Source organism: Panthera tigris, chromosome B1 (assembly GCF_018350195.1).
Source record: "Panthera tigris isolate Pti1 chromosome B1, P.tigris_Pti1_mat1.1, whole genome shotgun sequence".
NCBI lineage: Eukaryota > Metazoa > Chordata > Mammalia > Carnivora > Felidae > Panthera > Panthera tigris.
Genome location: NC_056663.1, coordinates 14,062,265 through 14,078,081, shown reverse-complemented (window position 1 = coordinate 14,078,081; position 15,817 = coordinate 14,062,265). Strand labels below are relative to the sequence as shown.

Sequence of the window (15,817 nt, the reverse complement as noted above, 5' to 3'; positions counted from 1 at the left end):
TGTTTTTGTTTTTTAACGTAAGGCCACTGAAAAAATGGGCAGTTTTAGCAAGTCCTTGGCCAGGAGGCCTTGCCGAAGACTCAGTGGGCAGAGCCGAGCTCAAGGGCCCAGCGCCCCCTGATGGCTGGCGCCCCCCGATGGTTGGCGGAGGCAGGGCAGAATAACCCTGAGCCCAGGACTTTTGGGATCCAGGATCACATTGAGAGGAAAAAGCTTAACACGTTCCTACCCATTGAGGGGTGCCCAAGAATTCTGAAAAGACCTAAAGCTAGCCCTAGTTTTCCCTTGTAACTGCTGCAGGGGTCCAAAGCCATTTCGCCGTGAGAGTATATGCATCTCTAAGAAATTAGAGATTTCTAACCCACCTGCCAGCAGGTGGATTCTCTGGTGGCTCCTATTTACAGTTAGACATGGCCTAGATGGCTGGGTAGGACAAGAATAGAATTGCTCGCTTGATGAAGCCCAACTTGGCCAACGTTGTTTTTTTTTTTTCCTGGTACTAGGATTCATTGTTTACTTTCTGACTTACCAAAGTAGCTCCTCTAGAAGAAATGCTCATTTGTATTTTGAATAATAAAGTAGTTCTACACCCTGATCCACTAAAGACTATTTTGATTAGAAATTAAAAGTTGGAGGACGCCTGGGTGGCTCAGTCCGTTAAGCTTTCGACTTCCACTCAGGTCATGATCTCCTGTCCGTGGGTTCAAACCCCACGTCAGGCTCTGTGCCGACAGCTCAGAGCCTGGAGCCGGCTTCCGATTCTGTGTCTTCCTCTCTCTCTGCCCCTCCCCTGCTTGCGCTCTGTCTCTTTCTCTCTCAAAAATAAATAAATGTTTTTAAGCAATTAAAAAAAATTTAAAAGTTGGAGCACCTGGGTGGTTCAGTAGGTTAATCGTCCGACTCATGATTTTGGCTGAGGTCGTGATCTCAGGGTCACAAGATCGAATCCCGAGTTGGGCTCGGTGCTGAGCATGGAGACCGCTTAAGACGCTCTCTCTGTCTCTTCCCTTTACCCGCGCACGTGCGTTCCCTTTCAAAAAAATTTTTTTCCAAGTTGATATAGGAGTAAATTCCCAAGCAGTGATTTAAAAAGTTTATCTCCTTAACAAGTTTTCTTACCAATGTGTCTTTAATTTCCACTGACTCTGTTACCAGATGGTAACTTCCACACCGAAATGCATCCAATAATGAGCCTCAGAGTGGACGTTTTCTACACCCTGTCACGGGACAGACAATCTGAAGAGAACAAAAATGTTTTTATTTTTTCGTGTAAAATGGTGGCCTACCTTCACATACAACCTTTCCCTGTCGTTGAACTCAACAGACTGGTGGATCCAACGGGACCGCTAATAATCACTGTATGGAGAACAGTTGGTACTTGCAAAGTTTATTCCAGCCCATTTCTTTCACGCTCTAAAACTTTTTTCAGTAGGTTGTTGGATGGGATGGAGCGACAAGGAGATGCAGGGACCCAAGGTCGGCCCAACTTTCCGCCAGCCGGGTTTGTCACGCGGTGGCTCTCAAGCACAGAACTTTGCCCTCCCTGAGGAGCCCCTCGGGGGCTGGAGGGCCAGCGCCTGAACGGGTGCGACAATGTGGATGGCGACGTCCTGCTGGGTTGGCTCTGCCGACCTCTTTGCTAAGCCGGATAAAACGCTACCCAAATACTAAGAAAAAAAGAGGGGGTGGGCACCTGGCGGGCTCAATCAGAAGAGTGTGTGACTCTTGACTTCGGGGTCGTGAGTTCCAGTCCCATGCTGGAGGTAGAGGTTACTTAAGTAAGTGAGTATTTAAAACAAAGAACCAAAAATGCTGTCAACGTGCCTGTGACCTGCACGTTCTCTGGGGTCGAGTTGTCTACTTTTAGGGTCCACATCCTGTGAGTAAGGCCAGTGGGGAACGGGCAGGGGGCAGAAGTGAATGCCTGCAGGTGTCTGGTTCTTACCCCCTCTCCAAGGTCAAAGCTTTAAAAAGATTTTAAAGGTCCTTAATTAAATTGAGTTCGGTGTTTCCAAAGAAAATTGGGAGAAGGGTTTTCTCTACCACCTGTTCCCCACTCAGTAGTGGAATTAGTGGGTAGGACCCAGGGCTGTCACAGCCCTTATTGCCCTTGTCCTCCAAATCTCTTCCCTCCAGCCCCATTCTCCTTGATCCCCAGGACCTACTAACACTCACCTGCTGCTACTCTCTCTCTGTTTGTATGTATGTATGTATTACAGAGAGAGAGAGAGAGAGCATGTGCTCATGCGCGTGCAGGAGAAGGGGAGGGGCAGAGGGAGAGATAATCTTTAAAAAAATTTTTTTTTTAGTCTTTATTTTTGAGAGGGAGAGAGAGCATGAGCAGGGGAGGAGCAGAGAGAGAAGGAGACACAATTCGAAGCAGGCTCCAGGCTCTGAGCGGTCAGCACAGAGCCCGGCGCGGGGCTCGAACTCACGGACCATGAGATCGTGAGCTAAGCGGAAGTCTGATGCCCAACTGACTGAGCCACTCAGGCACCCCGGAGAGACAGAAAATCTTAAACAGGTGCCACGCCGAGTGTGGAGCCTGATGCAGGGCTCGATTCCACGACCCTGGGATTGTGACCCGAGCCAAAATCAAGAGTCGGACGCTCAACCAACTGAGCCACCCAGGCACCCCAACTTTCTCTCCACTTTTATTTATTTATTTATTTATTTATTTTAATGTTTATTTATTTTTGAGACAGAGAGAGACAGAGCATGAACGGGGGAGGGGCAGACAGAGAGGGAGACACAGAATCCGAAACAGGCTCCAGGCTCTGAGCGGTCAGCACAGAGCCCGACGCGGGGCTCGAACCCACGGACCGTGAGATCATGACCTGAGCGAAGTCGGACGCTTAACCGACTGAGCCACCCAGGCGCCCCCCATCTTTGCCATTTTAAAGCGGATCGTTCAGTGGTATTAAGTACATTCGTATCGTGCAACCATTACGAGGATCCATCCCCAGAATTCTTTCCAGCTTGCAGCACTGAAGTTCTGTCCCCATTAAATAACGAAGTCTCCCTTCCCCTTTCCTCTCAGCCCCTGGCCACCCCCCCTTCTACTTTGTGTCTCTGTGAATCCGATTACTTAGGTATGTCATGTAAGTGGAATCGTACGGAATTTTCTTTGTGACTGGCCCCTTTCACTCAGCCAATAACGCCTTCAAGGTTTATCTGTCTTGTAGCATGTGTCAGAACTTCCTTCCTTTTGAAGGCTGAATACTATTCCATTGTGTGCCATGTTCTGTTTCTCCATTCATTTGTTGGTGGACCCTTGGGTTGTTTCCAGCCTTCGGCCGCATTTTCTTTTGAACGTCTTAATGTTTCTTTACAACTTGGCATCACCTGCCTGAGTCCCTGGGCGCCTCCCTTCCTACACTAGTCACCCAAACATCCTGAAGGAGCTCAGAGAGAGAGAGAATGAGAGAGAGAGAGAGAGAGAGAGAGAGAGAGAGAGATTTAAAAACAGCCTCTCTGAGAGGCTCTTAGTAATACACTTCCTTTGCCCACCCACAGACTCCTATACATCTTTCAGATTGAGCTGGGATCCTGCCTGCTCTAAAGTCTCCCCAGGCCTTTCTCGGCTCAAAATGACCTTTTTCTTCTCCGAAATCCTATAGCAGTTACTGTCAGCAACAATCTTTTTGGCAATGAATCGTGCACTGTTTTATGACATCTCTTCTACTGTCTAGAACTGTTATTGAAACACTTCATTTCACTTTTCATGTTGCTCTCTTCCTGCCCTAACTAGATGATTAACTCCACAAGAGCAGGTGTTTTGCCTTGTGTACCTTTGTGCCCATTGCCTCCCAACCCACGCCACGTGTTTGCTCGGTAGGTACCTTACACGGAGGGCTATAATATCCACGTTTACTATTTATTTATTTTTTAGTGTTTATTTTTTGAGAGAGAGAGCGAGAGGCAGAGCACAAGAGGCGGAGGGGCAGAGAGAGAAGGAGACGCAGAATCCGAAGCAGGCTCCAGGCTCCGAGCTGTCAGCACACAGCAGGACCCAGGGCTCAGACTTGTGAACTGGGAGATCATGGCCTGAGCCCAAGTCGGACACTGAACCAACTGAGCTGCCCAGGGGCCCCATGTTTAATATCTCTGTTTAAAAGTTATGAACCTGATTGCACTTTAATCCAGTGAAGTCGCTGCTCAGGAGCCCACTTTCTAAATTATTTTTTCTGTACTGACTTCCTCTTGAGTGTCTTGGGGAAAAAAAATGGTCAAAGAGAATGTAAGAAATCTTCCTGTTAGCATGCAGGGTTAATGGGCACATTTATCTTTTGAGAGAGAAGGGAGATTGCTATTTAAATGTCGTATTTTTAACTTCAGTGTTTCAGATTAAGCATTCTTACATACGGTTTTGAATTAGGAATCTGGCAATAATATACACTCTTGTCAGAACACCCACAGATGTTGTTTCCATTTAAACCCATCTGATTAGGGGCTGTCTTGACCTTTCCAGGTCTTAAATCACCAGAGAATGCTTACTGTTGAGCAGGGGTTCTGGATTTTAACTTTCGCGTGTGAAAACTGTTACGTCTCTGGTATTGTTAAAAATGCCACTTGGTCCACGTTTTTGGTGGGTGTTTTGTTACGGGGCTGCTTCCTCTAGACAGTCGTGCATGGCGTATACAGCCCTTCCCTTTGTATTCCCCGGTCTCTTCCCCATTTTCTCCCGAACAGGCAGGCATCAGGAGTCTAGGCGGCTGTACCTAACAGACACCTGACTCTCAGTGGCTTCCACACCTAGCACACGGTTCCCGCAAGGAGCTGGAAATACAAGGCACGCGTTTGGTAGAGCGGGTCAGCAGAGATCTGGGCTTTTTCTTTTCACTTGACTATCTCTGACATTGCGTCCTCCGGTTTGGGGGGTCAAGCGCCGAGGGTCCTCACTAACAGCAAGAACGAGGGGACGGGAGGTGGGGTGGGTACGTTCCTTCCACCGGGAAAGCAGCTTTCCCAGAAGCCTCAGCACGCATGCGCTTCTGTCTCGTTGGTCACACGCACATCACGTGACGGCCCTGGGCTGCAAGGGAGGCTGCCCCCTTGCGGGCACTTGCGTCCCAGGGTCTGCAGTGGAGGCTGCGAGGGGGACGGGCGTTAGCGGTGGCTGTCAGTAACCACGTGGGCCACGTCGTACGCCTTGCTTGGGAAGTTGCCTAATTACGCAATTTACGCAGCTGGTTTTCACGTATCGGGGGTTAAAATGTTTGTTGAGTTGGGCGGTGATATCTGCTCCCTGGGAACTTTGTGGACCTTTGAGCCGGCTTTCAAAGTGTGTAAAAAATATCTTCATTTCTCAGCTGGGGCAGAACTATAAAAATGAAATACACACGAGCACATGTACATGTGTGTGTGCACGCGCGCGCGCACACACACACACACACACACACACACACCGTTTGAGGGTAAGTTATATCATCCCCTAACTGCTGTGTGTCTTTCCCGAGGACAGGGATATCTTCATCTATAACCACAGCATATTTATCGACGTCAGTACATTTAACACCGTTACGATACTTTACCATTCCTACTCCACTTTCGTTAGTTGCCTTCATAATTTTCTTCGCGGTATGAAAGCACAGGATGCAATCTAGGGGTTGGAGTTGCATTTAGTGGTGGTGTCTCATTAGCTCCTTTGATCTGGAACATTCCCGCGCAGTGGCACTGCTTATTTTAAGAGAGCGCCTTTCTCCTGTTGCCTTCCACCAGATTCCTTAGAAGCAGCAGTTTTCAAACTTTATGGTCTCAGGGTCCCTCTTCACTCTTAAAAATTATTGAGCAAGATCAAGAAGTAGGAGGGCTCTAATGGGCAGCGCGGTGACTAGGGAGTGCTGCTTATGATATATAGGAAAGTTGCTAAGAGACTAAATCCTAAGAGTTCTCATCGGAAGGGAAGAAAATTAACATATTCCTCCTTAAAAAAGATATTGACCCTAAAACACTTTCGTTTATGTGGGTTAAAGCTACTGATATATACCATGTTAGAGATTAAAACAAATTTTAAAAATGTTTTCATTCATTTCAAATAACAATAATAAACCCTTTACATGTTAACACACTTCTATGAGAAATAACTATTTTCCAGAACAATAAAAGCTACTTAGTGAAAGGAGTAGCACTGGCTTCCATTGCCTTTTTTAAATGAGTTTTAATAGAAAACAGATTCTCGTTTCTGTGAGTGCTTGCTGTCCGTGGCAATATTTTAGTTGTAGTATCTGAGGAAAATCCCGCTACATGCAGATACGTGGCTGGAAAAGGGAGGAGCATTTTACTAGCCTTTTCAGAAAATTGTAAAACACAACTTGATAACGAACTATAGAAATGATCCCCGAAAGTATAGTCTTCACATCGCAACTTGATCAATGGTACTTTCTTTAAGATGAGTTGCTATGTGGGGGCGCCTGGGTGGCTCAGTCGGTTAACTGTCCGACTTCAGCTCAGGTCATGATCTCACAATTCATGGGTTCAAGCCCCGCATTGGGCTCTGTGCTGACAGCTTAGAACCTGGAGCCTGCTTCAGATTCTGTGTCTTCCTCTCTCTTCCCTCCCCCCACTCACATTCTGTCTCTCACTCTCTCTCTCTCTCTCTCTCAAAAATAAAGAAACATTAAGAAAAAAATGACCTGCTACGTAAAATCTGAAATGATATCAGTGAACATTTCCTAGTACCTTACATTAAAATCCATTGGTCTGTCTAGTACATCGAATTGATGTTTTACCCATACATGACATTAACATTGGTCATTTGGAAAATGCTGGTTCACTTAGTTAGATAGATCTTCCGTATGTTGACTCATTTCATTCTACGGTATCCCCAAATCACTTCTTTATAAATATCACAGCTGATCTCATTAGAAAAGTCTTTTAAGTATTGGGAAACTATCAAGCTCAGGGCCAGATATCAAGTTCTCCAAAACTCTAATTTAATTTTATCTCGAAAGCTTGAGTTTTGTCATTTCATTTTCCTTGAAGTGATAGGCTTACTTTGTTCATTTTCAAGAAAACGTTTGCCATATACCCACAGCTGATTAACCACAGTCTGTCTGTCTGTCTTTCCAGTAAACATGTTCCGTGAGCCGAGAGGCTAGGTTGGCTTGCAACTCAAGCCACCTAGCAACCGAACGAGCACTTTTCCTGGAGACGATCGAGGCTCTTGGGTATGCGGGGAGTGATGGAGAGACTCAAGGGCGAAGATTTAGTACAAGTAATACCTTTCCCGGGCTTTATCAAGGACATTCTTAAGCGAAACGGGCCTTTTCTCTCCTTTCTTTCTTCTTTCCTTCCCCCAGCGTGTAGCGTAACGGTACTTGCCCAAGTTGGTGCCGTTGCCTTGATTCATTCGCCAGCACTTTACCCACCACTGCTTTTGCCTCATCCGTGCAAATAGCAACACAGTGAAAAGGGCAAACGTCAGTAATGTAACGAAAATAGTTTTGGGGCGCCTGGGTGGCTCAGTCGGTTGTGTCTGACTTCGGCTGAAGTCATGATCTCGCAGTTCATGCGTTCGAGCCCCACATCGGGCTCTGTGCTGACGGCTCGGAGCCTGGAGCCCGCTTCGGATTCTGTGTCTCCCTCTCTCTCTGCCCCTCCGACTGTCACACTTTGTTTCTCTCTCTCTCTCAAAAATAAATGAACACTAAAACATTTTTTTTTTTTTAAAAGACAAGAAAATAGTTTTGACAGTGCGAAACCCCGGAAAAGACTGCAGGACCATGCTTTGAGAACCAACCGCTCTGATGACGTGTGGCACCAGCCTGATGGATACTTGGATGTCTGTCCGCTGTTGGCTTTGCCCCTTTCTCTTTATGCATTTCTCCGCCTGGGTGACCTCGCCTGAGGTTTTTTTGTATTAAAGACTCGATCATTTCCCCCTCCCCTGTAATTTTGTCTCCTCTCGTATTACAGCGAGCACGCAAGGTCTGATTAATACCTTCACTTTAAGAGAAGAAAAAAGAGACCCAACCTTGATAGATACCAGGCTCGCATGGTATGCTGCAGCTGAACACATGAAGCCGTCCGTAATGGTTTGCAAATTAGAACATCACCAACTCTCTTCTTATGTAATGCCCCTGTGTCCAAATGTTAATAAAAGACAGTGAATTGAATCAGGCAGCAGCCTTGTATTTCAAGAGGAAGCCGTGTTCGGCTCTAGTCTATCAGCCACCCAGGCGGGCTGCTGGAAAGGTAGACTCTGAGTTCTAAGGAAAACTGTCCCCGTACTGGGCCCTTCCTCTTTCCCGCTTCTTTTTCGTGGAGTGGGGACCATAGTTCTAACTCCAGACGAGGCTGATGGGCCAACCTTGTGGTAGAATTAGAGCTTTTAATTACCCGCGGCAGGCGGAGAAGAGGCGATAAGCAACACAGCCATCAGCACTTGAACAACACATGTCCGGCGCTGATTAGCGCGGCTGCTTAGAGCGAGGACTAATGAGGCCAAGGTCACGGACGCGGCCCCGCAGCCCAGGTAGCCCGGCCACCCTCCAAACGGCACCCTCCGCCCAGGCAGCTGCCTCGCAGATGCTCCTGGCCTTCTGGAAGGGGGCCGGGGAGGCCCGAGCCAGCAGTCAGCACGGGCTCCTTTTGTTTAAATCCAAACAAAATAAAAAAACAGGTTCTCTAATGGACCACCCCCTGTGATCCCTCTCTAGGAATATCAGACTTAATTATTCAAATTTAATTTGTTAGCCATTTGGTGGTTAATTTTTAAAAAACCTAATGATTTATTAGCATTTTTATAACGAGCAACATTTAATATCTATTAATGAGAGTTCAAATGGACCAACTATTTAATTTCTTAATGAAATGAATCAGAAAAGTATTGCTTAGAAGAAACTCCATACTGTGAGCCTGTTCTCCGCATGTTTTGTGACCTTGATTCCTTCGTGCTATGGAGGAGTCAGGAATGGAGGGGAGCAGGGAGCTGGTCCAGTGCCCGCCCCGCCTTAGCCCTGGCTTCTGAGAGGGAAGCAGGGGTTTGGGGAGGGGGCACAGTGCAGCCCTCCCTTCGCCCACCGATTTCACCGACCGACACCGACCGCGTCGCGGGTTCTGCTCACCTCCCTTCAGCACGTGGCTGGGATGCTGCCCCGAGGCAGGCCGGCCCCACCTCACACCCAGGGCCTTTGGGAGGAAGGTGCAGGCTGCCTCATGAAAAGTGCCTGCTGAAAAGACACACGCACACAAATCCGGCCCTTCGCTGCCCAGTATGAGCGTCTGTCCTCCCTGGAAACGCACTTCCGGCTTGTGCAATACAGGAAAGAAGTACCCAGCGGCACTGTGACACGTGTGTCCCCTGGCACCCCGAGACGGGGTTCTCAAAGGGCACCAGCACCCTGATTTCAAAGCACGGGGCACATTCTTCCCCAGTGATGGGCGTGTGGCTGCAGAAAGGACTCAGTGTGGAGCATGCCTCCCGGGCTAAGGCCTGTCTGCCGGGGTGTGGGAGGGAGGTGGGGGGGGGGGTGCAGAGTGCTCAGGCCAGGCGGGTGCAGAGGCCTGGGCGTGAGCCCCAGGCTCCCGGGGTTTGCAGCCTGGATGTGGGTCTCAAGGCCAGAGCAGATGAGAAGAGTCAGTCCCAGGACCCTCCGGGGAGGGCAGGGTGCCGCCTCGGAAGCCCCGTTTCATTGAGAGGAGGATGAGCTGCTTTGGCCCGGTGGCCCGGCCGGTGCACTCGTGCATCCGAAGCTCGGGGCGCTCTGGCCCCGTTAGGAAGTCAGCTGGAACCGCCGCACGGGCCGCCGCGTTACCTGCGGTCTGACGCTTGGCCAGCTTGCTTTCAGTGCAATCACTCCGCTGACCCGGGATGATGTTTCAATTCAGAGTCCTGCTCCGTCAGGACGCTGAAGAGGCTCATTGTCTGGGAGTGGGCTTCCTGCCTGTTTGCTCTCTCCTCCCGCCTGTCCTCCCTTGGACGCGGCGGTGACATCGCTCGGCGGCCAAGTGAGCTGTTAGCGGCCGTGGGCTGCGCCTGGCAGGTTCCCGCTCTCCCGGGAGCGGCGCAGAGTTTGCGCGCGGAGGATCCCAGGCCCGCCTGGCGCCTTGACCCTCGGAGTCCTGATGCTCCCGCAGTCCGCCGTGGTGGGTGAGCAGCGGGGCACCGTTGTCATCGGAGAACCGGAGCGTTCACACTCGTGTGGGCCGGCGCTCCCTCTTTGTGGAGAAGGGGCGCGCAGGGAAGGGCCCAGCCAGGCTCCCGCAGCTGGAGACGTGGCCCCGGGGTGAGGACACAGGCTGCCCAATGCTGAGGCCTGGCCGCGATCGCGGGCTAAGTGACCCGGGGTGAAGCCGGGGCCGCGGCCCCACGCGGGCAGGAGGGCACCCACGCTCGCTGGCTTTCCACCGTGGCTGGGTTTCCGGCCTTCTGCCCGCCCTCCTCTTCTCCGTGCTCTGGCCTTGCCGGCGTCTGTTTTGTTTCTTGAACGCCCGGTCCCAGGCAAGGCTGCCGCACTGGCTATTTATTTCTCCTTCCTGGACTGGAGCTGCCCCGCCCCCGCCCCCGCCCCAGAACGTCCCATGTGCGCCGTCGCTGAGGCCTTACTCCTCAGAGAGGCCTCCCCCGACCACCTGCCCTCCCAGCAGCCCCATCCCCCAGCTTCTACAGCACCCGACTTCCTTCCATCGTCCTTATTTCGTCCGCTTTTTGTGTTGTTTTCTACTTGTCCTCCCCCCAAGACAGCAGAGGCCACGTGTGTCTTATTACCTGTTGACTCCCCAGTGCCTAGCGCAGGGCCTGGGTGGGGAGCAGTTCTGAAAAAAATAGGTCTGAAATGACTGACCGAGTGAGCAGATGAACTTCTCTCTGGGAGTCTTGGTCAGAAATGCTCTCTGTAATTCAGGCAGGTCTCTTTCCCGCCTCTGAGGTCGGAGGACAGACGTTGCAGAGGGAGGGGTGATGTAAATGGATTCTGTTTCTCATTCGCCATGTGCTTCCCAGAGAGGCATTTATGACGCTACCCTCGCCACATTGTCCTAGGGCTGACGGTGGTCAGGCCAGTTACAGGAGGGGCAGACTGAGGTTCTGGACCCTGGCCTCAGATCCTTTCCTGGAGCGGGGCAGCTGGGGGGACAGGTCAGCTACAGCTTTGGAGACAGGGCCAGCCCCAGAGTCAGAATCAAGTGCTGGGTGTGGACTTCCAGGAATTGGGTCCAGTGACGATAGATGGGAAGGAGAGCCATCGATGGTCCAAGAGGGAGTGGGCGCTCGAGGGGACGAGCCCGGAGCGAGGATGGCTGCAGGCCGAGAGGAGCCAGTGAGGGTGTCCAGGAGTGGGACGTCTGAATGGGCAGTGGGGGCAGGTTCGTCAGCAGCTGATGGGGACCCAGCCCCTAGGGCAGGACCTGGAGAGGGGAACTGCCAGAGTGAGGCAGGGCCACCTCAGGGGCTGGGTTATCAGGCAGGTCGGCACGAGTGCCGGGACTGGGAACGGGCAGGGTGTGACCCAAACTTGTTGGGGCCCAGAGCTGGGACTGGTCCTAAGACCGCAGGGTAGAGAAACCTGCCAGCGTGTCAGGGGAAGGAAACCAGAAGGGCTTGGACTCAGGACCCAGGCCCAGGAAGGCATCACAACTGAGAACTGTATGGAGGAGGAAAAAAATCTGATCGTCTAAGAAATTACATACAACCATTTTCCACTTCACGAACATTTATGTCATTACACTGTTTGGGATGGTGTGTCAGAAGAATACATACCGCCTTTCTCTTCTCTCTCTCTCCCTTTCTCCCTCTCTCTCTCAATTAACAATTTTTACGCAGTGCCACGGAAGAAAGGATTTGTAAGTCAGCTTTCTGCTCCGGTCTCCTGGTGTGTGGCCTCTCGGGCAGGAACCCTGGCAGAAATGGAGCTCACTCCGTCCTATCAACGCTCCCTCCCTTCCTTTGGATTTGAGCAAGGACGCATGAGGCCAGACGTACCAGAGACGATCAGTAGCAAGTCTCATGAAAATTGGTCCAAAGTGATTTTAAATATGGCTGGTGCCAGGGGCTCAAGGGGAGGGAAGGGATGAATAGAGGGAAAACGGGGTTTTTAGGGCAGCGAAACTATTTCGTGTGATAATGTGGGATACATGTCATCATATATATATATATATATATATACACACACAAACACACATACATATATATATATACACATATATATATATGTATGTATCGAAACCCACGGAATGTACAACACAGAGTGAAGCCCCAACTATAGGCTTCCATTCATAATAATGTATCAATATTGTATCATCAGTTATACCAAATGTGCCACCCTAAACCAAGATGTTAATAATGGGAGAATCTCTGGGGGGTGTGGGGTAGAGAACTGAGGGGATAATATGGGAAGTTTCTATACTTTTTGTAAACCTAAAACTGCCCCCCAGAATAGAGTCTGTTCATTTTTTTTTTTAAAAAGGAAAAAAAAAAGTGGCTGGTGCCACAATGAGCAATCCGAGCGAGATGCATCTCAGAAAAGTTCAAAGGGGCCGGAAAGAGACCACAGGCACTTCATTGTTTCGGGTTTTTTTTTTTTTTTTTTTGCTACTTTTCAGTGTGAGGGAGGACACACTGTTGGGACGAACTTTGCTCAGGTGACAAAGACTTCACGGTTTTGCAGGATGGCAGTCGTGAATTAGGAGCTCTCCAAGGGGGACGGGTGTACACGTGTCTGAACCAAAAACCGAAACTCATCAAAATAAATACGGATCGCCAGAAATTCTATCGTCTTTTTGCCTGTACGTATACCTAAGGCTACCTTTCTTTCTTTTTTTTTTTTTTTAACATTTATTTATTTTTGAGACAGAGAGAGACAGAGCATGAACGGGGGAGGGTCAGAGAGAGAGGGAGACACAGAATCCAAAACAGGCTCCAGGCTCTGAGCGGTCAGCACAGAGCCCGACGCGGGGCTCGAACTCACGGACCGTGAGATCATGACCTGAGCCGAAGTTGGGCGCTTAACCGACTGAGCCACCCAGACGCCCCATAAGGCTACCTTTCTAATGTGTTTAGGACAAGATTTTGCAGTTAAGAACACTTGAAGAAAAATTTGGAAGAGGAAAGGCCAGGACTTGGTGAAGTTCAGCAGAAGGGCTTGGAAGTGAAACAAGCTAAGAATGGTGAGTAGTTTTAAGGCTGAGGAGGAAATGGGGGGAAAAAAACCGATAGTTATTCATGAAGGCCAGAAACGGGGAAATGGAGACATTTGGAGGGATGGGAGCCTCAGAAAGAAAGAAGCCAGACAACACTGATCGGGGTGTAGGGAACTTGGTGTCGAGGGCGGGAAATCTTAGGGGAAGGGAGTGGCCAGACTTTTTCAGGAGGAGCCAGGTGGGTCAGGTCGACGGACCCCCCGTGTGCCGTTGTGATGACTGACGTATCGTCTATAAAGGAGACCCATGCGCTAGTCCCAATAGTCAAGAAACGGAAGCGACCCCAGAGTCCGTCCACGAATAAACAAAATGTAGAATAGATACACAATGGAATATTATTCAGCCCTAAAAAGGAAGGAAATCCTGATACGTGTTACAATGCGGACGTATTTTGCTAAGCGAAGTGAGCCAGTCCCTAAGAGACAAATACTGTATCATGGCCCTTGGACAAAGTATCTGGAGTAGTGAAAATTCACACGGGCAGAAAGCGGACCGGGGCGGACGGGGGAGAAAGAGGAGTTGTTAAGTGGACACAGGTTCGGTCTCACAAGATGAGAAAGTGTTACAGACAGGGTTCACTGATGTGAATGTACTACTGAATTGTATACTCAGAAATGATTAGGAGGTTAAGTTCATGTTATGGGTGTTTTAACACAACAAAGAACAAAACTAAAACCAGCTGCCCCCCCCTCCCCCGCCTGCCACGTGTGGTCACCAGCGGGTGACAGGGATGGTGAATTGTCTCCTGAGTTTGGGTGAAGTTCCGAACTGCCCCCCTGACTTTACCCCCCCACCCCACCCCCGCCCTGCTCTGTCTTTCTCTATAATCGCTCCCTCCCCAGCATCCTTGCCCCCGAGTCGAGAATTCCGCGAAGCACACATTCAGCATCCTGCTCTATGCCTCGGTTCCCCCAGATGCCACGGCCCTGCCTGAGTGCCTTGGACTGTGTCAGGGGCACCTTTCCCGTCTCACCCAGCTTCCTTAGGACCCTGCCGCGCAGACACCTGCTGTGAGCGTTCCCCCTGGGCCTTCCACCCAGGGCTTGGCCAGATGTCTTGCTCTCGTGGCATAAATATAATTGCAGTGTGGCTGTGCACGGAACCCGGGTCGGCCCTGGACCCCATGCTCTAGAGAATTCGAGGCAGAACAGCATTTCTATTATCACTTAGTAATTGGAGTTTTGCGGGCTTGGAATTACTGCTAATGGAAAGCAAATGGGCGAAGAATCAAGAAATAAGCACTTGAACAGCCAGCCCCGCTCCGTAAAGCGAAGAGGCTATTATGCTACTTTATGCGGATAGAGATCATCATTTGTAGAAAGAGTTGCAAAAACCTCGCCAGCCCACAGAGACTTTCTCGTGGCCCCCCTCCCGGCCCGGAGCGGCTGAGTGGCCGTGGGAACCTCATCTGCAGCCTGATTTTGCCCGAGGTCCAGGCAACTCGTCCGCCGCAAGAGACAGATGGGGAATTTGCCTTTTGCTTTGTCTCCGGTACCCGAACCGCAGAGAAGCTCTCGGAACCCAAAACATTTCCCGACGCTTCCCCCTCAGACCTCCTCAGCCCTGTCGCCAGCCGTGGGGCCGGGAGGACAAGGCAGTGACAGGCCTGGGGCGGGGCTGCTGGGGGCGAGAAGCCCAGGACGGCGGCTCTTGACTCCAGGAGGGCCAAGCGGCCGTAAAGAGTGACGTTTCCCAGGGGGGTGCTGACCCCCGGGGCTCCAAGCCGATCTGGCCCTTTCTCCTCCGTGGGGTGGTGTCAGCCGTCATCCATTTACATGAGGGGCCTTTTTCTCCGCAGATCAAGCCACCCCCTTCCCGGCGGCTAAAAGGCAATTTAATATGCACAAGTTCTGCTAGAACAGCGTTAGGTCATGACACGAGGAAATGGAAAAAAAAAGCCCAAGCCCAATCTCTGCCCTTCAGGTGTCCTCCTGAGAGAGAGCCGAGGACGGAGGGGTGGGTGCAAACCGCAGGAAAACGGAGCCAACTTGGCCGTCTGCAAAAGCCTGTCAAGACTTCGCGTGGGTTCTCACGGTCAAGTTGGTCCGAGGGCTCGAGGCGCTCGGGTTTTCCACTCCCTGGGGCCGGGGGATGCTTGGGACACGTCCAGACGGCCCGTGGGTGGGGAGAGAGGAGGGAACCCTGACTCTGCGGCTTCGCCCCTCAGAAAGGGGCCTCCCCTCACCGGAGGCCCCCTCACTTAGCCATTAAATGTCACTGCAGCCCGTTGGCACGGGGGAGAGGATCTACACCGAGCAGGAAAAAAGGTGCTGAAAAGGAAGAAGTTGTGAAATGACATTTTTTTTTTTTTTCCAGTGGGTTTGTCGTATCTCCTGCATGGAGGAAAATTGCTTTCTGTAAATCTTGGTCCAACAGAACAAAACACTTATTTCTTTCCAGTTGGGGAGACAGCCATTCTCATCGGCATAATGAAGGTATTGTAAGCTGTGACTTTTACAAAGTCTGAGGGAAACCAATCTGCAATCTCGACAGATATGATCTTTTCCGGGATGCGCTGTTCGTTTACGGCGGCGAGAGACCTCAATTAATTTATGAGCGAGGACAGCAGGATGTGACCCCTTGTGTGTAGTCTAGGTGGAGCCGTCCCTGTCTGAATTTATGTTCTGGTAATTTAAAAAGATTTATATTAAGCTTTTCTTTCATTTTGAGAGTAGAT

General features: G+C 50.4%; 1 long non-coding RNA gene across 1 annotated transcript; it reads left to right on the top strand.

Annotated features, from left to right (window-relative positions):
• Nucleotides 1-12,588: 12,588 nt before the first annotated feature.
• Nucleotides 12,589-15,569, top strand: LOC122237833. The gene is made up of 3 exons (XR_006216481.1): nt 12,589-12,726; nt 13,001-13,107; nt 15,457-15,569. It is a non-coding gene; the product is annotated as an uncharacterized LOC122237833 (long non-coding RNA).
• Nucleotides 15,570-15,817: the final 248 nt, after the last annotated feature.